Source organism: Microcaecilia unicolor, chromosome 8 (assembly GCF_901765095.1).
Source record: "Microcaecilia unicolor chromosome 8, aMicUni1.1, whole genome shotgun sequence".
Lineage (NCBI taxonomy): Eukaryota > Metazoa > Chordata > Amphibia > Gymnophiona > Siphonopidae > Microcaecilia > Microcaecilia unicolor.
In genome coordinates, this window is record NC_044038.1 from 230,150,082 (window position 1) to 230,178,013 (window position 27,932).

Sequence of the window (27,932 nt, forward strand, 5' to 3'; positions counted from 1 at the left end):
TAAGGTGAACCCTTACAGAGTTGGTCTTGAGACCAGACTCAGACAAGTGCAGAAGGTATTCAAGCAGGGTCTGTGTAGGACAAGAGCGAGGATCTAGGGCCTTGTTGTCACACCAGACGGCAAACCTCCTCCACAGAAAGAAGTAACTCCTCTTAGTGGAATCTTTCCTGGAAGCAAGCAAGATGCGGGAGACACCCTCTGACAGACCCAAAGAGGCAAAGTCTACGCTCTCAACATCCAGGCCGTGAGAGCCAGGGACCGGAGGTTGGGATGCAGAAGCGCCCCTTCGTCCTGTGTGATGAGGGTCGGAAAAGACTCCAATCTCCACGGTTCTTCGGTGGACAACTCCAGAAGAAGAGGGAACCAGATCTGACGCGGCCAAAAAGGAGCAATCAGAATCATGGTGCCTCGGTCTTGCTTGAGTTTCAGCAAAGTCTTCCCCACCAGAGGTATGGGAGGATAAGCATACAGGAGACCCTCCCCCCAGTCCAGGAGGAAGGCATCCGATGCCAGTCTGCTGTGGGCCTGAAGCCTGGAACAGAACTGAGGGAGTTTGTGGTTGGCTCGAGATGCGAAGAGATCTACCAAGGGGGTGCCCCACACCTGGAAGATCTGTCGCACTACACGAGAATTGAGCGACCACTCGTGAGGTTGCATAATCCTGCTCAACCTGTCGGCCAGACTGTTGTTTACGCCTGCCAGATATGTGGCTTGGAGCACCATGCTGTGACGGCGAGCCCAGAGCCACATGCTGACGGCTTCCTGACACAGGGGGCGAGATCCGGTGCCCCCCTGCTTGTTGACGTAATACATGGCAACCTGGTTGTCTGTCTGAATTTGGATAATTTGGTGGGACAGCGGATCTCTGAAAGCCTTCAGAGCGTTCCAGATCGCTCGCAACTCCAGAAGATTGATCTGCAGATCGCGTTCCTGGAGGGACCAGCTGCCTTGGGTGTGGAGCCCATCAACATGAGCTCCCCACCCCAGGAGAGACGCATCCGTGGTCAGCACTTTTTGTGGCTGAGGAATTTGGAAAGGATGTCCCAGAGTCAAATTGGACCAAATCGTCCACCAATACAGGGATTTGAGAAAACTCGTGGACAGGTGGATCACGTCTTCTAGATCCCCAGCAGCCTGAAACCACTGGGAAGCTAGGGTCCATTGAGCAGATCTCATGTGAAGGCGGGCCATGGGAGTCACATGAACTGTGGAGGCCATGTGGCCCAGCAATCTCAACATCTGCCGAGCTGTGATCTGCTGGGACGCTCGCACCCGCGAGACGAGGGACAACAAGTTGTTGGCTCTCGTCTCTGGGAGATAGGCGCGAGCCGTCCGAGAATCCAGCAGAGCTCCTATGAATTCGAGTCTCTGCACTGGGAGAAGGTGGGACTTTGGATAATTTATCACAAACCCCAGTAGCTCCAGGAGGCGAATAGTCATCTGCATGGACTGCAGGGCTCCTGCCTCGGATGTGTTCTTCACCAGCCAATCGTCGAGATATGGGAACACGTGTACCCCCAGTCTGCGAAGTGCCGCTGCTACTACAGCCAAGCACTTTGTGAACACCCTGGGCGCAGAGGCGAGCCCAAAGGGTAGCACACAGTACTGGAAGTGACGTGTGCCCAGCTGAAATCGCAGATACTGTCTGTGAGCTGGCAGTATCGGGATGTGCGTGTAGGCGTCCTTTAAGTCCAGAGAGCATAGCCAATCGTTTTCCTGAATCATGGGAAGGAGGGTGCCCAGGGAAAGCATCCTGAACTTTTCTTTTACGAGGTATTTGTTCAGGGCCCTTAGGTCTAGGATGGGACGCATCCCCCCTGTTTTCTTTTCCACAAGGAAGTACCTGGAATAGAATCCCAGCCCTTCCTGCCCGGATGGCACGGGCTCGACCGCATTGGCACTGAGAAGGGCGGAGAGTTCCTCTGCAAGTACCTGCTTGTGCTGGAAGCTGTAAGACTGAGCTCCCGGTGGACAATTTGGAGGTTTGGAGGCCAAATTGAGGGTGTATCCTTGCCGGACTATTTGGAGAACCCACTGATCGGAGGTTATGAGAGGCCACCTTTGGTGAAAAGCTTTCAACCTCCCTCCGACTGGCAGGTCGCCCGGCACTGACACTTGGATGTCGGCTATGCTCTGCTGGAGCCAGTCAAAAGCTCGTCCCTTGCTTTTGCTGGGGAGCCGAGGGGCCTTGCTGAGTCGCACGCTGCTGACGAGAGCGAGCGCGCTGGGGCTTAGCCTGGGCCACAGGCTGTCGAGAAGGAGGATTGTACCTACGCTTGCCAGAAGAGTAGGGAACAGTCTTCCTTCCCCGAAAAATCTTCTACCTGTAGAGGTAGATGCTGAAGGCTGCCGGCGGGAGAACTTGTCGAATGCGGTATCCCGCTGGTGGAGCTGCTCTACCACCTGTTCGACTTTCTCTCCAAAAATGTTATCCGCACGGCAAGGTGAGTCCGCAATCCGCTGCTGGAGTCTGTTCTCCAGGTCGGAGGCACGCAGCCATGAGAGCCTGCGCATCACCACACCTTGAGCAGCGGCCCTGGAACCAACATCAAAGGTGTCATACACCCCTCTGGCCAGGAATTTTCTGCACGCCTTCAGCTGCCTGACCACCTCCTGAAAAGGCTTGGCTTGCTCAGGGGGGAGCGCACCCACCAAGCCCGCCAACTGCCGCACATTGTTCCGCATATGTATGCTCGTGTAGAGCTGGTAGGACTGAATTTTGGCCAAGAGCATAGAAGAATGGTAGGCCTTCCTCCCAAAGGAGTCTAAGGTTCTAGAGTCTTTGCCCGGGGGCGCCGAAGCATGCTCCCTAGAACTCTTAGCCTTCTTTAGGGCCAAATCCACAACTCCAGAGTCATGAGGCAACTGGGTGCGCATCAGCTCTGGGTCCCTATGGATCCGGTACTGGGACTCGATCTTCTTGGGAATGTGGGTTCGCCAGCAATGTCTTTTTCAGGACATGGTGCATGGGTACTGTGGACGCTTCCTTAGGCGGAGAAGGATAGTCCAGGAGCTCAAAACATTTCAGCCCTGGGCTCGTCCTCCACAACCACCGGGAAGGGGATGGCCGTAGACATCTCCCGGACAAAGGAAGCGAAAGACAGCCTCTCAGGAGGAGAAAGCTGCCTTTCAGGAGAGGGAGTGGGATCAGAGGGAAGACCCTCAGACTCCTCGTCAGAGAAATATCTGATGTCTTCCTCTTCCTCCCACGAGGCCTCACCCTCGGTGTCAGACACAAGCTCACAAACCTGTGTCTGCAACCGCGCCCGGCTCGACTCCGTGGAGACACGTCCATGATGGGGGCGTCGAAAGGTAGACTCCCTCGCCCGCATCGGTGAAGCTCCCTCCGCTGACGTAGTCGGGGAGCCTTCCTGGGAGGCAATGGCAGTCGGTACCGCACGCGGCATCGACGCCGGCGACCTCACCCCGGGCGATGGACCAGCCGGCGCCAAGCTTGACGGTACCAGTGGCGCAAGCACCGCCGGTACCGGAGGGGTAGGGCGCAACAGCTCTCCCAGAATCTCTGGGAGAACGGCCCGGAGGCTCTCGTTCAGAGCGGCTGCAGAAAAAGGCATGGAAGTCGATGCAGGCGTCGACGTCAGAACCTGTTCCGGGCGTGGAGGCTGTTCCGGGCTGTCCAGAGTGGAGCGCATCGACACCTCTTGGACAGAGGGTGAGCGGTCCTCTCGGTGCCGATGCCTGCTGGGTGCCGACTCCCTCGGCAACCCAGAGCTCTCGGTGCCGACACGGGAAGGAGACCGGTGTCGATGCTTCTTAGATTTTTTGTGAAGCACGTCACCGGCGCTTCCCGGCACCGACGAGGAGGACGTAGAATCCAGCCGTCTCTTCCTCGGGGCCGAGACCGAAGAGAGTCGATCTCGGGGGGGCTGTACCGCAGGAGCCCTCAGGGTAGGGGGAGACCCACCCGAAGGCTCACCGCCACCAGCAGGGGAATGGACAGCCCTCACCTGCACTCCAGACGAAGCACCACCGTCCGACGACATCAGCAGACGAGGTCCCGGTACCACCGACGTCGATACAGTCGTCCGATGTCTCAGCGCCGATGCAGAGGGTCGATGCCTCGATGCACTGGCGGCCGAGGATGAAGGTCTGGACGCTGAAGACGTCGATGCACTCGATACCCCCGGTGCCGATGCCGACGAAGAGCCCGAGAACAAAAAGTTCCACTGGGCTAACCTCGCTACCTGAGTCCGCTTCTGTAAAAGGGAACACAGACTACAGGCCTGAGGGCGGTGCTCGGCCCCCAGACACCGAAGACACGAAGCGTGCCTGTCAGTGAGCGAGATTACCCGGGCGCACTGGGTGCACTTCTTGAAGCCGCTGGAAGGCTTCGATGTCATGGGCGGAAAAATCACGCCGGCGAGATCAAAAGTCGAAATGGTGAAATTTGGCACCAGAAAAATAGAGGAAAGGAAATTTCGACCGGGGCCTAAGTAAGGCCTACCCCGACGACGAAAGAAAACTTACCGGGGCGAAAAAACTCGAACTACAGGAAGGGAAAAACCAAAAGAGGTCTTTCCGAAACAATTTCTAAAGTTTCTCACAGAAACGAGTCGAAAACGACGCGCGAGGTCGACTTTTCGGGGCACGAATGGCAAAACACAACCGTACCGAGCGCGGAGAAAAGAAGACTGGCCGGCACGAGCCGGTTTCGGGCGGGAAGACGGCCGCACATGCGCGGTGCACATCGGCGCGCGAGGGCTAGCAAAGGCTTTTGCTAGTGAAGATTCCGATTGGAGGGGCTGAGGCGGACGTCACCCATCAGTGAGAACAAGCAGCCTGCTTGTCCTCGGAGAATTCCTTCTAGACAAAAGGTTCGCCTTCTAGTGGCCAAAACGCCAGTGAAACCACTAGTTAGGGGAAGAAACTACCATCCCCAGAAACCACTGGGAGACCAGCAGGACTCACTTTAATATACAGTATGGGCAGTGTATCCACTTGGGTAATCTAATACTGAAAACACTGGAAAACAGCCAAACACAATCTCAAAGGACTCTCAGGAAATGGAGGGAGGAGTGAATGATTGGGAAATGAGTTCTGATCAAGGGAATGAGCAGGAGCTGGGGGAACCATGGACGGAGGAAGACATGGAATAGGATAAAGAGGAAGTAGGGGAAGAGGGGGAGGAGAAGTGCATGGAGGTCTCAGGTCTTTCGACTCCTAACCATGACTCTCTTACTCAGTACCCTCACTTTTGCCCTATCCTTTATCCTCACCTCTTTATTCCCCTACCCTTAATTGTTCTGTCTGTCTCATTTCTTATCTAGATTGTAAGCTCTTTGAGCAGGGACTGTCTTTTTGTGTATGGTGTGCAGCGCTGCGTATGCCTTGTAGCGCTATAGAAATGATAAGTAGTAGTACTAGTAGTAGTAGTAGTCTTGCTCAGACTCCAGCAGGAAAGGTAAAGGGTTTTGTGGCGTCAGTATGGCCTAAACTGTGGTCAGTTGGAGAGGAGAAAATCATACAGTGGGGAAGCAGCTGGTGGAGAAAGCTAACCCATTAACTATCTGAGGATAGAAGATAGTGCCTGTGGAACAAGGCAAGGATTTACTGCTTTATCCCTGTCCTACTTGGGGCCATTGTAATTAATGATACAGTCTCAGGCCTCTTCTATCCCTAGCACGGGCCAAGGAAAAAATTGGAATGAAGAGAAAATAGTACCGAAAGAAACATGCAAAATAACGTAGAATTGACATCAAAATGAAGCTTCAACAGTAGGTCAGGTTAACTGGAAGCAGTTCTCGTGGCTGGGATTAAATGGAAAATTGGCTTTTAAAAGCCAGGAAGTTTAATTTCTTTACCTTTGCAAAGATTTTATAAAATTGGTTGGAAACACATGAAAGTTTGCAAATCCTTGTTTTAAGTCTGTTCTTTTTTATTCATTCAGATTTCAGCATTAATACATTATCAGTGAAAGTATTGGAGAATGGATCCCTATCAGTGTTTTGCAAGGGTGACGTGAAACTCTTATCCAGAATGTAAGTATTTACTGTGGTTAAACATATCTTCTGCCATAATATGTTGTAATTACATAGGGGTTGATATTCAAAGTGATTCATCCCAGCCAGAAATGGCTCCTGTCTGGTTACATCAACTGTTTGGGGTTAACCACTCATTTCAGAGGCACAACCCGTTACTGCAACTGAAAATAACCAGTAAGCAAAAAACTGAAAACGAGCTATTTCGGGAGCATTCTGGGTGCAGAATTGGCACTTGGCAGGTTAAGTGCTGATATTCAGAACTTAACAGGCCAGATTAATTACATAAATGGGGCAGCATAAAAGTCAATCCTATCTCTATGTGGTAACAGCTAAATAAGTGCTGAATATCAAACTCAACCAGCTATGTGTTAGCTGGCTCTGCAAACCCAGACATGCTCCAGCATTTTTTTTGTTTTGTTACATTTGTTTGTACCCCTCGCTTTCCCACTCTTGGCAGGCTCAATGCGGCTTACATATTTTATACAAGTACTTATTTGTACCTCGGGCAATGGAGGGTTAAGTGACTTGCCCAGAGTCACTTAACTTTTGAACTTTTGGGAGTAAAACCATTGGCAGTCAGCAAAACACTGATCACCTTGAGCTGAATATCAGGCCTTTAATTTGAGAGCTAAAAATGATTAAAAGACAAATTGATCAAATAAATTAATCAATAAAATTAATCAAACAAATTAATCAATAGAGATACTGTATACCAAACTCTCTATACTTGACTGCTTAATTTACTTAGTCACTAATGAACTTTAACGCAATACCACTTTATTTCTTATTCTGGAAATGAATTCTCCATACTTGACAGCTTAAGTCACTCTCCTGCTTATAATCGAAAGTCAAGTTTGGCCAGCTTCAATTGCTTTCCATCGCAGGGCTGGCCAAACTTCAAGGGGGTGTGTAGGCAGTGTACCGAAGGCGGGACGGGGGCATGCTCACGAGATGGCCGGCTTCAGCCGATAATGGAAAAAAGAAGGCCGGCTCTGATGAGCATTGGCCGACTTTACTTGGTCCATTTATATTTAGGACCAAGCCTCAAAAAGGTGTCCCAACTCAACAGATGACCACCGGAGGGAATCGGGGATGACCTCCTCGTACTCCCCCAGTGGTCACCAACCCCCTCCCAACATTAAAAAAACAAAAAACATTTTTTGCCAACCTCTATGCCAGCCTGAAATGTCATACTCAGCTCCCTGACAGCAGTATGCAGGTCCCTGGAGCAGTTTTAGGGGGTACTGCAGTGCACTTCATGCAGGCGAACCCGCTCACCCCCACCCTGTTACACTTGTGGTGGTAAATGGGAGCCCTCCAAAACCCACCCGAAACCCACTGTACCCACATGCAGGTGCCCCCCTTTTTCCCTAAGGGCTATGGTAGTGGTGTACATTTGTGGGTTTTGGAGGGGGGTTGGGGCTCAGCACCCAAGGTAAGGGAGCTATGCACCTGGGACCTTTTTCTAAAGTCCACTGCAGTGCCCCCTAGGGTGCCCAGTTGGTGTCCTGGCATGTTAGGGGGGCCAGTGCACTACAAATGCTGGCCCCTCCCATGACCAAATGCCTTGGATTTGGCCGGGTTTGAGATGGCCGGTTTTGGTTTCCATTATCGGCGAAAACCGATGCCGGCCATCTCAAACCTGGCATTCTCTGACATTTGGCCGGCCCCAACCGTATTATCGAAACAAAAGATGGCCGTCCATCTTTTTCGATAATACGGTTGTGGCCAGCTCTTTACGGCACCAACTAAATAGATGGCCTGCCATATAGATGGCCGGCCCCGTTCGATTATGCCCTTCTCTGTCACTTATGAACCTAATGCAATACCATTTTGCATTTTTCATTCCGGAAATGGCGATCACCATTATGGAATAATGTAAGCCACATTGAGCCTGCAAATAGGTGGGAAAATGTGGGATACAAATGCAACAAATAAATAAAATAATAATATATAACCAGTTGCATATATACTGGTCCACTTCTCTGTTATAAGCATGCTCACAGGAGCTTCTCTTTTTAAAGTGTCTACATGTATGTATTCTATGCATTAGAAGAATACAATGTCTAGTCAGCCCACTTTATCCCAGTAAATCTCTTTAAAAATTCCTTTTCAGCTTGGGATAGATATAATAATAATCCTGTCGATATCAAGTGGGACTGCCCTAATTATAGCCAGATAATAAGTCTGCTATAGACATTGAATATTGGCCATACCTATTTTTCAGTGTCATAACCTGTTACTGCAACTGAAAATAGCCAGTAAGCAAAAAACTGAAAACGAGCTATTTAGGGAGCATTCTGGGTACGGAATTGGCACTTGGCAGGTTAAGTGCTGATATTCAGAACTTAACAGGCCAGATTAATTACATAAATGGGGCAGCATTAAAGTCAATCCTATCTTTATGTGGTAACAGCTAAATAAGTGCTGAATATCGAACTGAACCAGCTATGTGTTATCTGGCTCTGCAAACCCAGACATGCTCCAGAATTGAACTTTTGGGAGTAAAACCATTGGCAGTCAGCAAAACACTGATTACTGCGAGCTGAATATCAGGCCCTTAATTTGAGAAGCTAAAAATGATTAAAAGACAAATTAATCAATAGAGATACTGTATATAATCAGTTGCATATATACTGGTCCACTTCTCTGTTATAAGCATGTTATTATTATTATTATTATTATTATTATTAGCATTTGTATAGCGCTACCAGATGCACGCAGCTCTCAGCACCTGATACAAAGAGACAGTCCCTGCTCAAAAGAGCTTACAATCTAAATAGTACAGACAGACAAGTCAGTTACAAGTGAGGGAAGTAATGGGTGAGATGGAAGGAAGGGACAAGGGGAGGGCAATTGAGTACTGGCTAGGAGCTAAAAGCAGCAGTGAAAAGGTAGGTTTTCAGCATAGATTTGAAAACAGGTAGAGATGGAGCTAGACGTACAGGTTCAGGAAGTCTATTCCAGTCATAAGTTGCCGCGAGGGAAAAGGAACGAAACCTGGAGTTAGCGGTGGAGGAGAAGGGGGACGATAAGAGAGATTTGTCCAGTGAGCGGAGTTCACGGGGAGGAATGTAGGGAGAGATGAGAGTGGAGAGGTAATGGGGGGCTGCAGAGTGGATGCATTTAAAGGTCAGTACGAGAAGTTTAAACTGAATGCGGAAGCGGACAGAGAGCCAGTGCAGCGACTTGAGGAGTGGGCTAGTATGGGTATAACGATTCTGGCGGAAAATAAGTCATGCCGCAGAATTTTGGCAATCTGTTGAATATGTGCAGAGAAGGAGAGAGAGGAATCATAGATAACTCCAAGGTTATGAGCCGAGGAGACAGGGAGGATGTGAGAGCCATTAACAGAGATAGAGAAAGGGGGAAGAGGGGAGGTGGGTTTAGGAGGAAAAATGAGAAGTTCAGTTTTGGTCATGTTGAGCTTTAGATGGCGTTGAGACATCCAAGCAGCAATGTCGGACAAGCAGGCTGAGATTTTGTTCTGGATCAAGGTTGAGATTTCAGGGGTGGAGATGTAGATCTGAGAGTCGTCAGCGTAAAGATGGTATTGAAAGCCATGGGATTAAATCAGGGTACCAAGGGAAGAGGTATAGATGGAGAAAAGGAGGGGTCCAAGGACAGAACCCTGAGGCACGCCAACAGAAAGCGGGATGGAAGTTGAAGAGGATCCACCAGAGTTCACTGGAGCTTCTCTTTTTAAAGTGTCTACATGTATGTGTTCTATGCATTAGAGGAATACAATGTCTAGAGGAATACATGTCTAGTCAGCCCACATTATCCCAGTAAATCTCTTTAAAAATTCCTTTCTCAGCTAGGGATAGATATAATAATAATAATACTGTCAATATCAAGTGGGACTTATCCAGTGACTGGGCTCTACCTGGATTTACACCAGCACTTACCTAGATATTGCCGATAAGTATTCAAACAGACCACCATGACATTACCCAGTTAGTACCCGAGCACTTCGGGGACAGAGCTGGGACAGACCCAAAAGTTATCTGACGTTGTCGATAGTCAATGTTAGACTGCATATAATGCTGCTCTAATTATGGCAGATAATAAGTCTGCTATTGACATTGAATATTGGCCATACTTGAATAGATCTCCATTGCCCCAGATTCAAAAAAATAAGTACTTATATATAATATGTAAATTGATTTATCAACTCTCAACACATTTCCCTTTGAAACCATTATTTGTACAGAGGTTATGACACAGGAACCCTTTATTTCCCAGTTAGGAAAGCCCTGTACATGGCCAGCTATTTAACTTCCTTCTCAAACCCCACCTCAGAAGTAAAAAAAAACCCTTCTCATTTGCTGATGATATTCCTTAGGGGTTTTTCACATTCTTACCTTGCAAGCTGCATCCCTCATCCTTCTTTTCTCAAAACAATTTAATTGAGCCTCATTTTTCTTGAAGTGAATGAAAAACATATATAACCCCTTTCTTGCCTTCATATCTGAGCTCTCCGGCTGCGGTAGTGGCTGCAGAAGCAAGACTAACATATCAGGTCTTAGACAATTTCCACAGGGCAATTAACTTCTCTTTGCACCCTGACAGTGCCCATACCCTTAGGAGACCTTCAGCAGCATATTTCCCATACCAACGTGTCTCTATCTTAGCTCTTGGCTGTGGGACCCTTCTATGCTCTTATCCCAGGTTACAGTGAGGCATATTTTCAAAGCACTTTGGGAGGCTAAGTTCCATAGGTTTCTATGGAACTTTGGGAGGCTACGTGCTTTGAAAATAAGCCTCAGTGCCTCTTGGGGATCCTACTAGAACCCCCCAAAAAACTGGCACTGAGAAGGAGACTTACAGGCTTATTTTTGAAAGAGAAGGGCGCCCATCTTTCGACACAAATCGGGAGATGGGCGTCCTTCTCCCAGGATCACCCAAATCAGCATAATCGAAAGCCGATTGTGGGTGTCCTCAACTGCTTTCCATCGCGGGGACGACCAAAGTTCCCAGGGGCGTGTCGGAAGCATAGCGAAGGCAGGACTGGGGCATGATTAACACATGGGCGTCCTCGGCCGATAATGGAAAATGGACCATTTTTTCTTGCGAACAAGCCTCAAAAAGGTGCCTAAACTACTTAAGATTTCCAAGATGGCTGCACGTTAACGTGACTTGCTGCTGCACTATCGCATTACTGCATTGATGCCTAAGCGTCGAGGAAGGGCGCCTGCCCGAGTTCCCCAGACCCCTTCCCATATTCCTGGACCGATAGATCGGTTCTTGATGCAGCGGAGGACTGGTGAGGACTCCGGGACCATTTCGAGGCAAGACGCTGGGGGGTTTGAGGAGCTATCGGCGTCCCTCGAATTGGAAACAACTTTGAGTCCCGAGCAGAGAGCTCCACCCCCGCAACCAATGGCGGCGAGTTCCCTGCTTCCTGGTGCGTCGGCGTCCGCCCAAAGTGGTGAGGTAGCAACGGCAAAAGGGACTCAGATCCAGCTCATTGCAGCGAGAGAAGGGAGGTTATTACCTCCAGGAGAGACTCGCCAGCCTATAGAATTGGTGGGTTAGCTACAAGCGGTTGGAGAGAGGAAAGCTGATCAAGAATTTACATTTCCTGCAGAACTCACTATCAAGCCTAAGGAGGTAACATTGGATTCACTGTGGGATCTTATGTCCCGACTGAGACAAATGTTTCTAGCTGCTACAACTAACCATTCCTTATTAATAAATGAGCTGGAGCAAAAGATTGAAAAACAAAAAACTGAGGTTGAAAAAATGACTCCTAGACTAACTACAATTGAACAAACTGTAAAGAAATTGGAGAATATTCAGTTCTCACTTTTGAAAGATGTATCCAGCTAAAGAATTAAGTCTGAGAACTTAGAAAACTATGCCAGGAATCAAAATTTACATGTCATTAATTTTCCCTACATACCAATGATAAAACCTGGAGATATGTTGAAGAGATATTTATTGGAGAGTTTATGTATACCTGAAACTAACCTCAAAAAATTCCAAAACAAAATATACAACAGATTTTGGATATTTCAGCCTTTCTTGAGACCTTGGATACTCACCAGGCCACACCAGCGACTTTGGATGCAACTGTGGCCCTAATTCCTGATAAGCAATGGCTCTAACAGATGTTTTTTAAGCATCAGGAGAAACCATTTCTTGGTTTGCGGATTCCCTTGTTCCCAGACTTCTCAAAAGAGACACAAAAGAAAAGGAAACAATTTCTCATAATGAAATCGGCTGTAGTTCAAGCAGGGGAAACTTTGTTTTTTAGGTACTCCTGTAAGTGTATTATTTGGCTTGATAATGTTAAATATTACTTTACTGATCCACCTCAGCTCTCCAAACTAATTGCTTCTAAGTCAACAACTGGGTCAACATAATATTATATCACCATAATCCTTTGCGAATAGCTATTTACTTTTTTTTTTTCTAATTTGTGTTAATTTGACTCCTCTATTTTAAGTCTTGGAATCCTAGCTGAGGACTTGAGTGAATTCTGTAAATTTGATGATATCATTATGATTTCTGCATTTATATTATATATATCACTTTCTTTCAAGATTGTATGCTTGAAAAAATTATTGTAAAATATATAAATAAAAAAAGGTGCCTGAACTGACCAGATGACCACCAGAGAGAATCGGGGATGACCTCCCCTGAGTCCCCCAGTGGTCACTAACCCCCTCCCACCCTAAAAAAAATGCTGGCTCCTCCCATGACCAAATGGCTTGGATTTGGTAGTTTTTGACATGGATGTCCTCAGTTTTTCATTGTCGCCGAAAACCGGGGACAACCATCTTTAAGGACGACCATCTCTAAGGTCGACCTAAATGGTAAGATTTAGGCGTCCCCGACTGTATTATCGAAACAAAAGATGGACGCCCATCTTGTTTCGATAATACGGGTTTCCCCACCCCTTCCCGAGGATGTCCTGCGAGGACTCCTTCAAGAAAGCTTGGGCGCCCAGTTCCATTATGCCACTCCACAGGTCCTTGGAATTCCACTCTTCTAGACCCAGAGAATGCAGCATCTTTCCTTCTCTGCCTCTTTCTAGACTCAGGGAATGCTGCCTCTCTTCCCTTTACATCTTTCCCCTCCTCACCAAAGAAGTAAAATAAAACCTTAAGGTCAGCTCGTAGCACTTAGGGGTCCTTTTACTAAGGTACACTGAAAAATGTCTTGCGCTGGTGTAGGCGTTCATTGGATGCACGCCTGGAAAAAAGTCTTTTTGGCCGAAAATGTACACGTGGCAAAATTAAAACCATTTTTAGCCTGAGATCTTACCGCCACCCATGGACTTAATGGTAAGGTATCACGCAGTAATTGGGAGGTAATTGTCAGCGCGCACACAACCAATTACCACCTGGTTAGCACAACGCGGTAGAAAATATAAATTATTTTCTGATGCTCTTTAGGATGCAAGTAAAAAATTTAATTACTGCCAGGGACACTCAGTAGCCAAACAGTAGTTTCAAAGAGATGCACTTTGGACACATGTAGGCCCCTACGTGCCTTTGTAAAAGGGACCCTTAAGGAGAGACAGTTAATTAGTGGAGCTGAGAGCACCTGGTCTTTTGGAACAGGACTCCTTGATTAAAACAGCTGGTTTTCTGCTGTCTCCTTCCCTAAAGCTTGGTGCTGGTGACTGCATGCCCTATTGCCTCATAGTACTTGTAGTTCACAACTTCTTTAAAAAAAAAAACCCACGCTCTGCCACAAATATAGGTATATAAACCTGGGGAACAACCACACATATAATTCTTATTGACAATTCATTTTAGATGTATGCATCTCAGATCCACGCAAGCAATCATGGGTAACTCCTCATCCTTGTGTATTTTCACACAGTCTAGGTATTGAACTTTTTAGAGCATCAGGCTGGATTGAACTTAATGCAATTGTTGGAGTACAGAAGAACCCAGATGGGACAACAAAGCTTGTGCCACTAAATATTAGCAAAGCAGGGGAGCTGCACCTTGAATTTTCATCATTTAGGTAAGTACTTATGTTCATCTATATAATGAAGATATAAAGTTCGTAGTTATATGTTTCCCATCCGTACAGACCAAAACAGATGATTTATTTTTCTTTCAATTAACAATATAGGTGTTTGAGTAACAGGAAACATGACAATATCTTTATGTGGATTTGTAACTATTAAAAAATAGAAAACTAAGAGTAAGAATAAATACCTAGGTTTTCAACGGAAAGGAGTAAATAGAGGAGTGACTCAGGGGTCTGGGCAGGGAAAGATAGCAAAGGCCAATTTGACCAAATCTGCAGATGACACACACCAGTCAACATTCAGCCAGCTAAATTAGCCTGGATGTTCAATGTCGGGCCATGTGGGGGCACTGGCATTAAATATCCAGGTCCCAGCCAATATTCAGTTGGGACCCATATAAATGGAGTACACAAACCCCAAAGCTAATTTCTCCCCTCCCACTTGCCAAGCATTCCAATCCCTCTACCTCCGAAGAGCTCTGATCACCCTATCTGCCTCCCAAAATAATTCTGATCTCTCCTCCCATCCTCCCCCTGAAGCAGCTCTGATCCCCCTTCCCACCTTCACTCCAGTAATCAGAAGGCATGTGGGAATAAGGAACCTGAACTATAGCTATGTGATGCAGGTACAGCGTTAGGAGTAACTGACCAGGAAAAGGATTTAAGAGTCATTGTTGATGCTTTGATACTTTCTGCTCAGTGTGCTGTGGCGGCAAGAACAGAAAATAGAATGTTAGGTATTATTAGGAAAGGAAAATAAAAACGAGCATGTTATAATGCCTTTGTATTACTCCATGGTGCGACCGCACCTTTTATATTGTGTACAATTCTGGTCATCACATATCAAAAAAGATATAGTGGAATTAGAAAAGGCACAGAGAAGGGTGACGAAAATGATAAAGAGGATGGGACGACTTCCCTATGAGGAAAAGCTGAAAAGGCTAAGACTTTCCAGCTTGGAGAAAAAAGGCTGAGGGGAGATATGATAGAGGTATATAAAATGCTGACTGGAGTAGAACAGGTAGACGTGAATCGCTTGTTTACTCTTTCCAAAAATACTAGGACTAGGGGACACTCAATGAAGCTACAAATTAGTAAATTTAAAATGAATCGGAGAAAATAGTTCTTCACTTAAACGCTGGAATTCGTTGCTAGCTTAGCGGGTTCAAAAATGGCTGGTCAGACTGGATATTCAGTGGCATTGCCCAATTTAGTGGCAAACTGTAGCTTGTCTTCATTTCCCTGTATCACCTCTGCTGTTGTGTTGCCTGTGAGTATCTGCAGAGGTTGTCTCCTGTTTCTTCTGCTAGTTCAGCTAACCCAGATCACAACTCTCCTTCCAGCCTATTAGTATCAGTTCTACAGTGTAATAATAATCATGACGATAACTCCCATTCTATTACCCACCAGAGACAATTCGCTCCAGCCCCAGAAGGTACCAAGATCAGAATGGTGCCAGCTGACTTCTAGTGTGAAAGCCCTCCACCATAATACCTGTACAGTTAGCAATATTGTGCAAGTACCCTGAACTATTCATGACCCTGTACGTTCACAATCTGATAGCCTTATCAAGTCAGTACATATAACTCATTGCAGCTGGCCTCACCCAGCTCCATTGCAGATTTATAGCGAAACACATGATACCACCATCTGCTATACAGACATTGAGGGGCATAATCGAACTTCGCTGGCGAAATAGGTCGTCGGCGATCTATTTTGGCGGTGGCGCAACAGCTGGCCGGAACCGTATTTTCAAAAAAGATGACCGGCTATCTTTTTTTTCGATAATACGGTTAAGCCCGGCCAAATGCCGGAGTTTGCCGGGTTTGAGATCGCCGGTTTTGTTTTTCAGCAATAATGGAAAAAAATGCCGGCCATCTCAAACCTGGCAAAATCCAAGGTATTTGGTCATGGGAGGAGCCAGCATTTGTAGTGCACTGGTCCCCCTGACATGCCAGGACACCAACCGGGCACCCTAGGGGGCACTTCTAAAAATATTAAAAAAATACACAAATAGCTCCCAGGTGCATATCTCCCTTACTTTGGGTGCTGCACCCCCCCAAATCCCCCCCAAACCCACTCCTCACAACTCTACACCATTACAATAGCCGTTATGGGTGAAGGGGGGCACCAAATGTAGGTACAGTGGGTTTGGGGGGGGAGGGGTTGGAGGGCTCAACACTTAGCACCACAAGTGTAACAGGTAGGGGGGGGGGTGGACCTGGGTCTGCCTGCCTGAAGTGCACTGCACCCATTAAAAACTGCTCCAGGGACTTGCATACTGCTGTCAGGGAGCTGGGTATTACATTTGAGGCTGGCATACAGGCTGGCAATAAAGTTTTTTTATTTTTTTTAGTATGGGAGGGGGTTGGTTACCACTGGGGGAGTATGGGGAGGTCATCCCCCATTCCCTCCGGTGGTCATCTGGTCAGTTGGGGTATCTTTTTGAGGGTTGGTCGTGAAAATTAAAGGACTAAGTAAACCCAGCGAAATACTGATTAATGCTGCTTTTTTTTTTTCCATTATCCGCAAGAGCCGGCCATCTGGTAGCCACGCCCATGCCCGCCCATGTCCCGCCTTCGCTTCACCGCCGACATGCCCCCTTGAACTTTGACCGGCGCGGCGACGGGAAAGCGGCGATGTTGTCAAAAACACCGCTTCGATTATACCGATTTCTCCGCTTTTGTGAGATCGCCGGCCATCTCCCAATTTATGTCGGAAGATCGCCGGTGATCACTTTCGATAATAAGCCTGATTGTGTACCAGGGCATGATAGATATATCTGACATCCTTATGTTTCTGCAGCCTGATTAGTTTCCTGCTGATGTAGCAAAAGCACATCCTTTCTATGCTGGGAACGGAATTGCAGTGGGAAGCTCAGAAGCATGCGTTTACACTATTCTAAGATCACCTATGTATATAAGTGTGAACTGCACAAGACAACTTTGGGAAAGTACCTGATGCAGTCCCTGAGCAGTGCTTTGCAGCCAGTATCTGAGAAAGGACTTTCCCCTCAGCTAACAATATCATTTCACTGTCTTTGCCAGTGGGGTAAGAGTGTGGTGATGGAGGGGAATGGGAGTAGAGAGGGAATGAGCAGGTTGAGTCTTTACCTCAGGAAAGGGGTGTGGCTTTGGGGAGGGGAGCTTTTAAAACGTTTTAACCCTGTGTTGATGCAGAGGTGTGTGGAACCAGGCTGACTGGGCCATCTGTGAGTGGAAGTTCCCCTCAGGAGACAATGTAAGGGAACTCTGTTCCTGGCAAAAGGCTTTTTATTTTCACCAGCTGTCATCCCAGAGTGTATGAAAATCTTGACTGTGGTATTGCAAGAAAAATGTCATTTAAACTTTCAGTAAGGATTTAAATGAGCTAAGAGCTCATTCGCATCTCCTAGCTAAATTTTGCAAAAAATGCCATTCTTTATGCTGTTTCCTATTTTCAGTCAGATTCTTCTATTTTCTGAAGGATTTCTTTTAGTTCTAATAGCTTCCTTCACCTCACTTTTTAACCATGCCAACTGTCGTTTGGCCATCTTTCCTCTTTTTAATGCATAGACTCTATCTGGTCTGGGCTTCCAGTATGTTATTTTTGAATAGTATCCACACCTGATGTAAATTTTTTACCTTTACAGCTGCTTTTCTGAGGTGGTTTGTTTTTCTTTTTTTTTTTTTTAACCTTTTCCTTATTTTATCATAGCCTCCTTTTTGAAAGTTAAATACTAATGTATTGGATTTCCTGTGTGTATTACTGCAGAGATTATATCAAATCTGATCATGTTATGTTTGCTGTTATCAAGTGGCCCCAGCACCATTACCTCCTGCACTATATCATGAGCTCCGCAAAGGTCTAGATTTTGAATTGGTCCCCTCTTGTTGATTCCTGAACAGCCAGACTCATATTTGGAAAAACGAAATACGAAAGCCCTTAAGAGAAAAACTACATTGGCTCCCAATCAAAGAACAAAATCTGCACCCTGGTTCATAAAATTATCCACGGCGAGGCCCCGGTTTACATGACAGACCTCATTGACTTACCAACCAGGAACTCAAAAAGATCAGCACGCACATACCTAAATCTCCACTACCCTAGCTGCAAAGGACTAAAATATAAATCAACCTATGCATCCAGCTTCTCCTACATAAGCACACAACTATGGAATGCACTACCAAACGTCATGAAGACAATGCACGACCTAACAAACTTCCGGAAATCATTAAAAACCAACTTGTTCAAAAAGGCATACCATAATGATCCAACTTGAACACCTGAACCCTGCAACACAACAAAACTCACACCATAACTGAACAAAACTTAACTCTTTATCCTTACTACTTAATTTACTCTGTCACTTATGAACTTTAACGCAATACCACCCTGTATTTCTCATACCGGAATTGGCGATCGCCATCACGGTACTATGTAAGCCACATTGAGCCTGAAAATAGGTGGGAAAATGTGGGATACAAGTGCAAAAAATAAATAACCTGAGAACATTTTCATGAATTAAAACATGGCCCTTTTGAGTGCATTAAACAGTAGCTATTGCAGTGTATTAATATTTTCAGTGACATCATTTTCAAAAGGTGAAGTATACAAATACTTTCCCACTGAAAAACGGTGCAACTCATGTGTTGGCTGCACATGTTATAAGAAAATTACCTTCTCTGTGGTCAATATTGAAATCACTTTTCTGGGACCTAAGCATAGATATTCAGCATTATTTAACTGGATAGTGCCATTGAATATTTATAATTAGGGGGAATTCTATATATGGTGCTGAAAAAATTGCCCCCTCCCAAAAGGAAAGCTCTTAGAGCTATTCTATAAAGTTAGGCACGGTTTACAGAATACACATAGCGCCCATCCTTGTTACAAACATTTAGGCGTGGCCATTTTCACCAATTAAAATCTGGTGTAAATACCCACACCTAACATCATTTTAGGAATGCTCAAGACCCACCAATGTTGCTCCCATGGCCTTGCCCCATTTTGAGATCCGTGTGGTAGCATTTATGAGCACCACTGTATGGAACAAGCTTAGCAAGTTGTACACGTAAATTCTAATTAGTGGCAATTAGTATTGATAACTGCTTGTTAGCGGCCAATTATCAGCGCTGATTGCTTCTTAATTAAATTGCATGCAGAATCTCAAAGAGCAGCAAGATTCCAGAATTCCAAAGAACAGCAAGATTCCGGAATCCCAAAGAGTAGTAAGATTCCAGAATCCCAAAGAACAGCAAGATTCTAGAATCCCAAAGAACAGCAAGATTCCGGAATCCCAAAGAGTAGTAAGATTCCAGAATCCCAAAGAGCAGCAAGATTCCAGAATCCCAAAGAACAGCAAGATTCCGGAATCCCAAAGAGTAGAAAGATTCCAGAATCCCAAAGTGCAGCAAGATTCCAGAATCCCAGATTCCAGATTCCTAATGAGCAGCAAGATTCCACAATCCCAAAGAGTAGAAAGATTCCGGAATCCCAAATCAAGTTGTACGCATAAATTCTAATTAGAGGCAATTAGTATTGATAATTGCTTGTTAGCGGCCAATTATCAGCGCTGATTGCTTCTTAAAAAATTAAATTGCATGCAGAATCTCAAAGATCAGCAAGATTCCAGAATCTCAGAGTAGCAAGATTCCGGAATCCCAAAGAGTAGTAGTATTCCAGAATCCCAATGAGTAGCAAGATTCTAGAATCCTAAAGAGCAGCAAGATTCCAGAATCCCAAAGAATAGCAAGATTCCTTTTTTCTCTCAAATAACTGTTTGCATGAGCAGCGTCGTTTTATTCAAATTTGCCACTATTTGTCTTCTCCAACAAGATATGATTTTGATGAATATATTCTGAGATAGGAAAATCATTATCATTGAGTGAGATAATCTTATTAACTAACCGTTTAATATACTGCCATTCAAAGTCTAAAGAATAGATGTGGCAGTGTTCAAGTTCCAAATAGTTAACTGCCCTAATACAAAGTTGTACCAAAAATGAACAAAATCTCAAAAGGGGCAAAAGACGAATAGCACAACATCAAACCCCATCAACAATGGTAATATAAAAATGAAACACATAAAAAGGGGAGAGGACAAGTTAACTGGCCAGTAGCCCCCCAAAAATCAGATGCCCAGGAAGAAAGAAATAGACACAGATTAAGGCAAATGCATTTGATTGCATCTATACTCTTACATTAAGCTTTGAAACTCAGTGGTGTTTTAACCAACCCTGATTTTAGGATGGATAAGGTTATTTCAATTTGATCTTGACCAACTCTAGTACACTGCATGTAATTTGATTCTGTTACTACCAGCAATAACGTGAACTCTTTTTCCATTCTATTTATTTAGAATAGACATTAGAGACAGCATAAATGCTCAGAAAATTCTTGAAACTATCTTGAATCAGGTAAGTTATATTTCATTAAAGACCACAAGACATGTGGGTATGCCTGTTATTAAAATGTGAGGCAATAGTTGTTCTATTTTAAGAAAGTAAAAATACAGCGTCCTGTTTACTAAAGTGAGCTAACATGGGCTAAATGCTTGTGTTACTTGATGCATAACAAGGGATATTAGCAGTATGTAAGACCTAAATTGAATTGAATTAATATTAATATAGATAAAATACAATGTCAATACTGAAGAGAGATGACTACATGCAAATACATGCAAATCAGCTCAGTTCATGAATATTTAATGTGTTTTAATGCACATCTCTTGAGGCGTAGATAAGTTCTTATGTTGGCCTTTCCTTCCCACCTACAAACCTCCACTCAAAATCAAATATCCAAGCTTGCTCATTCCCCCCCAAAATGAATGCAGGAGCCCCTTGAAGCTAGGTACTCTCCAGTATTCATATTCATGGAACAGGTGGATGTGAAGTGTCTGTTCACGCTTTCCAAAAATACTAGGACTAGGGGGCATGCGATGAAACTACAGTGTAGTACATTTAAAACAAATAGGAGAAAACATTTCTTCCCCCAATGTGTAGTTAAGCTCTGGAATTCGTTGCCGGAGAATGTGGTGAAGGCTGTTAGCTTGGCAGAGTTTAAAGAGGGTTTGGACGGTTTCCTGAAGGACAAGTCCATAGACCGCTACTAAATGGACTTGGGAAATATCCACAATTTCAGGAATAATATGTATAGAATGTTTGTACGTTTGGGAAGCTTGCCGGGTGCCCTTGACCTGGATTGGCCGCTGTCGAGGACGGGATGCTGGGCTCAATGGGCCTTTGGTCTTTTCCCAGTATGGCATTACTTATGTACTTATTTATTTCTAAGAGTAAGGAAATCTAAAAGCAATTTTTTAATATGACTTACAAAGAGAAATCTTACATGGATATCTGACAAAAGAAGAAGACTCTTTGGATGTGATTATTGTTTTGCAGGGAGATTTCATGGTCCATAAGAACATAAGAATAGCCATACTAGATAAGACTAATGGTCCATTTAGCCTTGTATCTTGTTTCCTACAGTGGCCAATCCAGGTCAGAAGTACATGGCAGAATCCCAAAGTATAGCAAGATTCCAAAATCCTAAAGCGTAACAAAATTCTGGAAACCCAAAGAGTAGTAAGATTCCTTGCTACTAATCCCACGAATTTTAGTCCAGGATCTTGTCTAAACCATTTTTTAAACCCAAATACGCTAACTGCTGTTACCACATCCTATGCAAATATATTTCCAGAGCTTGTTCCTCCTCTTCTTTTTAAAATGTATTTCCAGGCAACTTCATTGAGTGTTCCCTAATCTTTGTACTTTTTGAAAGAGTAAAAAAAAAGAAAAAAATCAGTGCCTACCACTGCTTAGTAAAAATACCCCTTAGTGATTTAAGCTTGGGATACAGGAAAATTTGTAGGTTTACTGATAAAACCCAAGTTAATTTCATAAAAAACAAACAAACATTAGTTATTAGTTTATTAAAAAATCTAAAATTATTTTGCCTTAGTTTAGATTTGTCACAGAATTCTAAGAGCCCTAGAACAGTGAAAATTAAGGTATTAGCGGGTTTATCAGCTCCTAATGTTGTTGCCCTGTCTTTTAGTCATCTCAGGGACCTGGTGGAAGGAAAATACCCAGTGGAACACTGTGATCCCAAAGTAGAAATTATTGCAATGATAAAGTGGGTCAAATTGGAGGGAGGATAATGTTATATGTTAAAAAGAAAATTGTGTCAAAGAAAATAACAGTTCATCAGGAAACAGATTGCAATGTGGAATCGTTCTACATAGAAATCCCTCCCCTATCCCCCACCCCTGATATATAATGCTATTTAACAGGCCAGAATGGCTGTTGACCGATTAAATAGCATTTAACGAGCTATCCACCTATATTCAATGGGGGATAACCAGCTGTGAATACTCCAGGTTAGTGGCTAGCAGACAGCCGGTTATATTGCCTGATATAACTTGCTAGACGCCTATATCTAAATCCAGATTAGCCGCCATATTTGGCAACATGATAACGTGGGATGTCTTTGACCGGTTTAAAGATAACTGTTAAGATTCACTATTGACTAATCCAATTATCTTTAAATTGGCCAAAAATAAACCGGATAGTCAATACGAGTCACCGAAAATGGCCGCTCATTGAATAACCAGTTTTAGCTCCGACCACAGAAGTTAGCCAATATAACTCTTGCAGTCCGAATGTCGGCCTCTCCGTGTATAAAGAGAATGAGAATACTGGTGGGACTATATTGCTGCCCACCTGGCCACGAAGGACAGATGATGAAATGACAACAGAAATAAGAGAAACTAACAGATTTGGTAGAATGAGGTAAATGTAAAAAAAAAAAAAAAAAGCCCATTTGTGGTTTATACTCAACATCTCTTGTGCACTTTATACTGCTCACATTTGATGACAATAAGAAAGGGTCCTTCAGCATTGACTCTTATTTAATAGTTATAAAAGTTGAATTGTTCTCCTCTACCCTTGTCAAACACAGTTACCTGGAGCATTCACAAGTGGCCTTACGATGATGAATGCGGAAAGTGGAGTCAACAGTAAGTGTTCCAAATTTTTGTTGACATTCTCTCTTCAGGTTCATTAGCATGCATGTGATAGTGAGTTTTGTTATAATCATAGAAACAGGAAAGGGTAAAATCATCTTTGAGGGTAACAGTGGCAGTCAGCATTTTTTTAAAAATAAATTAGCACATCTAATCAGAAAGGTCCATGAATATAATCTCAACTAGGGTAGGAATGGATAAGGAGTCCTGCTACCACTTTTCCCTCTAAGCTGAGCGGAGGTCCTCCAACTACACTGCTGCCAGTGGGGGCGCTATTTCAATACTGTGTTTTTAATGGCTAGAGACAGGCAGGTTCCCTGGAGTCTTGCAGAGCTTGTCTGTCCATCACTATTGAAAATGTAATAGTGAAACAGCTCCACCCACTGGCAGGGCTATAGATGGAGGACACCCTCTCAGATTAGAGCAGTGGTTCCCAAACCTAGTCCCGGAGGCATCCCAGCCATTCAGGTTTCCAGGAGAGATTAGCAGGCAGTGCATGCAGTCTCTCTCATGAATATTCATTGTGGATATCCTGAACACCTGACTGGCTGGGGTGCTTCCAAGACCAGGTTTGGGAACCACTGGATTAAAGGGAACAGTGCCTGCTGCAGTATGCGTAGACCAGTGGAGACCAGTGTTAGTCCTTGTGTGTGTGTGACTAGTAAGCTAATTACTTCTTCTGTTATAAGCTTGGGAAAAGAGCCTAGCCTTCATTTGCTTCCTGAAACAGAGATAGCCTTGTGCTGAGTGAAGCCTTTCAGGGAGTGCATTCCAGAATGGGGGCTACACCAAAGAAGGCTCATTGGCAGGTATCAAATCACATGATATCCTTTGCAGAGATTGTGTTAGGGTTACTCCTTGGTAGGACCTTAGTAACCTTGGAGGTGTGGAGAAGGAGATCCTGTTCTTCAGGAGCTCTGGCCCATTTCCTTTAAGGGTCTTGTAGATCACAGTTTTATGTTTAGGCCTGTATTGTACTGATAACCAATGAAGTTTTTGCAAAAATGGTTTGATGTGGCTATGTCTTATTTCCTTCTATCAGTCTTGCTGTTGCATTCTGAATCAGTTGGAACTGGTGCAAACCCATTGTAATCAGACCAGTGTAGAGTGCATTACAGTAGTCCAGTCTTATGTTATCATGGCATGAGTCATTCTGACAAGACTTGCCATCTCAATGTATAGAGAGAGGCAGCATAGTTGTTGCAAAGATTAGAAACAGCTCTTGAAGGTTTGGCTGATCTTGAAAGTTGCTGGGATCAATGTAAGTGTTTAATTGTATTCCACAGTTCCTGACTTGCGGTTTATGAAGAAGTTTATATCTCCAAAAAAATATATTTTGATGTCAAGTATGTGCACACTTGTGTTCGGTACTCACAGGAGCTCTGTTTTACTTGGGTCCAGGCAAAGTTTATTGTTTTTAGCCCATTCTTGAATTACTGTTAAATAGGTAGTCTATTCATGGCTGTAGGTAAGTCTGGTTCTATTTATTTATTTATTTATTTATTTATTTCAATGTTTAGCCTGTCCTTCCAATGAAGCCCAGAACATGTTAACAAAAAAAGCATATATAGTGAAATAAAAAGAGATACAGTTAAACAAAAATCAAAACATGCAGAAACAAATAAACAAAACTGTTCATTAAAAAAATAAATGATTTTTCAATTAAATAATATAGTTTTAATAGCTTTATTAAGGGGGACTGTGAGACTTCGGGGATCCCAGTGATGTGTGGAGAGTAAACTATAATCCTCACCAACTAAAGAAAAGGCAAAATTGCAAGAGGTCAAACACGTACATAACAGTACTTAAAAGATCACCTCATTGCCACCCCAAAGCTAGCCCAAGACCACCCTTGGGAACTATAGGACTGGTGAATGCCAGATCAGCTGCAAAGAAATCCTCGGTGATCCATGATGTCATACATGAACAGAATCTTGACATCCTAGGAATAAGTGAAACCTGGCTAGATGAAAGTGTGGGTTTACCACTGGCCCAACAGGTTTCAACATCCAACATCAACCAAGACCAGGAAGACGGGGTGGAGGTGTAGCAGTCTTTTCCCTAAGTGACCACCTGAAACAAATGGCACCTCCCAGAGTTTGGAAGGAGATCAGAGACAAAAAAAGCTGACCGATGAAAATTTCCTAGAGGCCTTAGACTATCCACATGTGGATGAAAAGACAACTACAGTGTCAGAACAGGTTGACATTTGGAATACATACTTAGCCAAGACCTAAGAGAAAACGGCACCAGTATAAACAGTTTTATGCTCCACTCACAAACACTCACCTTGGTTTTCTCCAGAACCTTGGATCCTTAAACGCGAAGGACGTAAACTGGAAAGGAGATAGCGTAAATCCTGCCTGGATGAAGACACGCTAAACTAGAGGAAACACACAACAACAAAAAAACGCCAAGCCTTGACAACAGCCAAAAAAACATATTTTTCTCAATGCATTGCACAGGCTGCCAATTCAACCAAGCAGTTGTTCAGTATAGTAAACAGCCTACTGCAACCCCCACAACAGAACCAGCCTGCCCAGTCTAAACTAAACTGCCATGATTTTGCTGCCTACTTTGTCAACAAAATTAAAAGTCTCCACCAGGATTTACAGGCAATCCCACCCAGTCTCCAATCTGTTAACCAGGAGTGCACAAACTCCTGACAGAGACAGATGAGACACTTAACCCAATGACAGAGGAGAGCCTTGACAAAATCCTAACAGAACTTCAACCTTCGACAAACTACCTGCTCCCTTGACCTTTGCTCATCAAAGATAGTGCAGCAGGAAAGTATGGGCCTCATAGAAGCCATCACAAAAATTGTGAATACCTCTCTTTCTAATGGGCAGTGAGTCACCCTTTGGTAAAGCAAAACAAACTTGAAAGTTACCAGCCAGTATCCAACATCCCATTTCTAAGGAAACTTATAGAACAGGCAGTCTATGTTGAACTTAATGACTGGCTAGAAGAGAGAAAATGGCTAGATCCATGTCAGTCTGGTTTCAGACCCGGTTATGGAACAGAAATGGTCCTTGTATCCCTTCTAGATGATCTTCACAGAACTGAAACAGGGGATTCACTTTGGTGATAGTCCTGCTAGATTTCTCAGCAGCTTTTGACACTGTGGATCATTGTATCATGCTAACACGACTGACAGAAACAGGCATCAATGGAACAGTACTTGCCTGGTTCAGATCCTATCTATCTATCAGACAGACAACAATCCATAACGTTTGGCAGCAACTCATCGCCACCATGGGCTCCGCCATCTGGTGTAGCACAAGGATCAATACTGTTATCTATTCTGTTCAATATATACCTCAAGCCACTAGGTATATGGAATACTATGGTTACATGTGTTTAATGGTCCCCCTAGGGATGCTCACTTATGCCAGTCATTGATCTTGCTTCATTGATTGCACCTAAAAATTGGCAGGCCAACGTCTTTTACCTAGTATTCTATAATGGTTTAGGTGCATTATTAAGCCATTATAAAATTGTTGCCACATCGTTATAGAACTGCATCTGACTCCCAAATAAAGCAAAATATATTTTTGAATCATCTTCATTTCATCATTTTATTTTATTTCTTCCAGACCTTGGTTGTTGAGAAGCCTGAACAGTGAATGAAGGAAGGAATCTTTCTGGCTGAAAACCTGCAAAATGTTGATTACTTTTATGTTACCTAACTGTGCAATTATAGGGTTAGGAACAAGAATGAATCAAATTAAGGAAAAAGTGAAACTTCTGTAATGCTAATGGTGTCTAATTTCTTAAAGTTTCCTGAATGCTTAAGGACAGTGATCAAAGGCATTTCATGAGCAAGCATCTTTCTTTTTAAATACTTGCAAAATCTAACACATCAAAAATAAAGGGGTTGATATTCAATGTGGTTTAAGTGGGCAGGAGAGGCTTCAAACCCTCTTACACAACACTGAGCATGTCAGATTCCAATATACGCCAGCACTTAACCAGGCAGCCTGAGACAATCAAAATCTGAGCAGTGCCAATTCTCCCTGGTTCCCTTTTCAATACCTCTCCCCTCCCCAATTCCATGTCCATGTCCTGTTCCCCAATCTCGTTGTTCCGCTCTCCCCTAGCTCCTTGATCTGATCCCCCCTTAAAAATCCCCCATTATCACATATCCAAACCCCCCACTCTATCACCAATTCATCAACTGCTGCCCTCTGGACCCCTCAGGACTTACCAGGTTCTGATCTCTGGTGTCTAGTGGGATGGGGGTTGAGTGGTCCCCTTTCCTCTCCTGCCCCATTGGCTCCAGTTTCAAACTGACAGCACTGATCCAGTAGCTGTAGTCTTGCAATTCTACTGCTAGGAGTCAGCTTCCATATAAGGCTGTGCCTCCAAAGATTCAGACCCCTTTATAAAACCATTTCCAAATTAGAAGAAGACAGAGATGAACCACCACTTAACCTGCAATACACATATTTACTGGCACAATCTCATAAGCCGTTTTTGGAACAAGGTCAAGGCTAAAAATTGGTCATTATATCTTTGTAATCACCTTTCAGATAAATTTTCTGTGTTCTGGCATTGTATTCTCATCCTACCTTCTGAAAATCATTAAAATGTTCACTAAGGCACGCTAACAGAATTAGTGTGTGTTAACAATTAGTGTGCGCTAAATGATAAGATGCCCATAGGAATATAACAGGTATATTATCATTTAGCACCTGCTAAATCTGTTATTGTGTTAGTAAAAGGACCCTAGTATTATTTTCATATTGTAAAGAATTGTTTTCTTATTGCTTAATGCCTGTACTGTATTCATTCTTTCATTAAAATAATAATTACTTGCATCACATTCCATGTCTCTCTGCTACTATAGAGCATCTAATCTAAAGGTGTCTTGTATTAAGCTTTATAAAGCAGCCAGCTTGGGTTTTACCACATAGTAGACATTAACGTATACC

At 44.2% G+C, this 27,932-nt stretch overlaps 1 protein-coding gene and 1 long non-coding RNA gene across 3 annotated transcripts in view; both read left to right on the forward strand.

Moving 5' to 3' along the window:
- Nucleotides 1–27,932, forward strand: part of LOC115475486 — a 406,432-nt gene that overhangs the window by 88,294 nt on the left and 290,206 nt on the right. The window lies entirely within an intron of this gene.
- On the forward strand, nt 5,925–27,772 carry LOC115475492. 2 transcript variants are annotated; one of them, XR_003943045.1, is made up of 4 exons: nt 5,925–5,999; nt 13,839–13,985; nt 22,932–22,989; nt 26,595–27,772. It is a non-coding gene; the product is annotated as an uncharacterized LOC115475492 (long non-coding RNA). The 2 variants fall into 2 exon arrangements; XR_003943046.1 differs by lacking the exons at nt 5,925–5,999; nt 13,839–13,985 and adding exons at nt 11,793–11,803; nt 14,212–14,215 and having other exon boundaries at nt 22,952–22,989.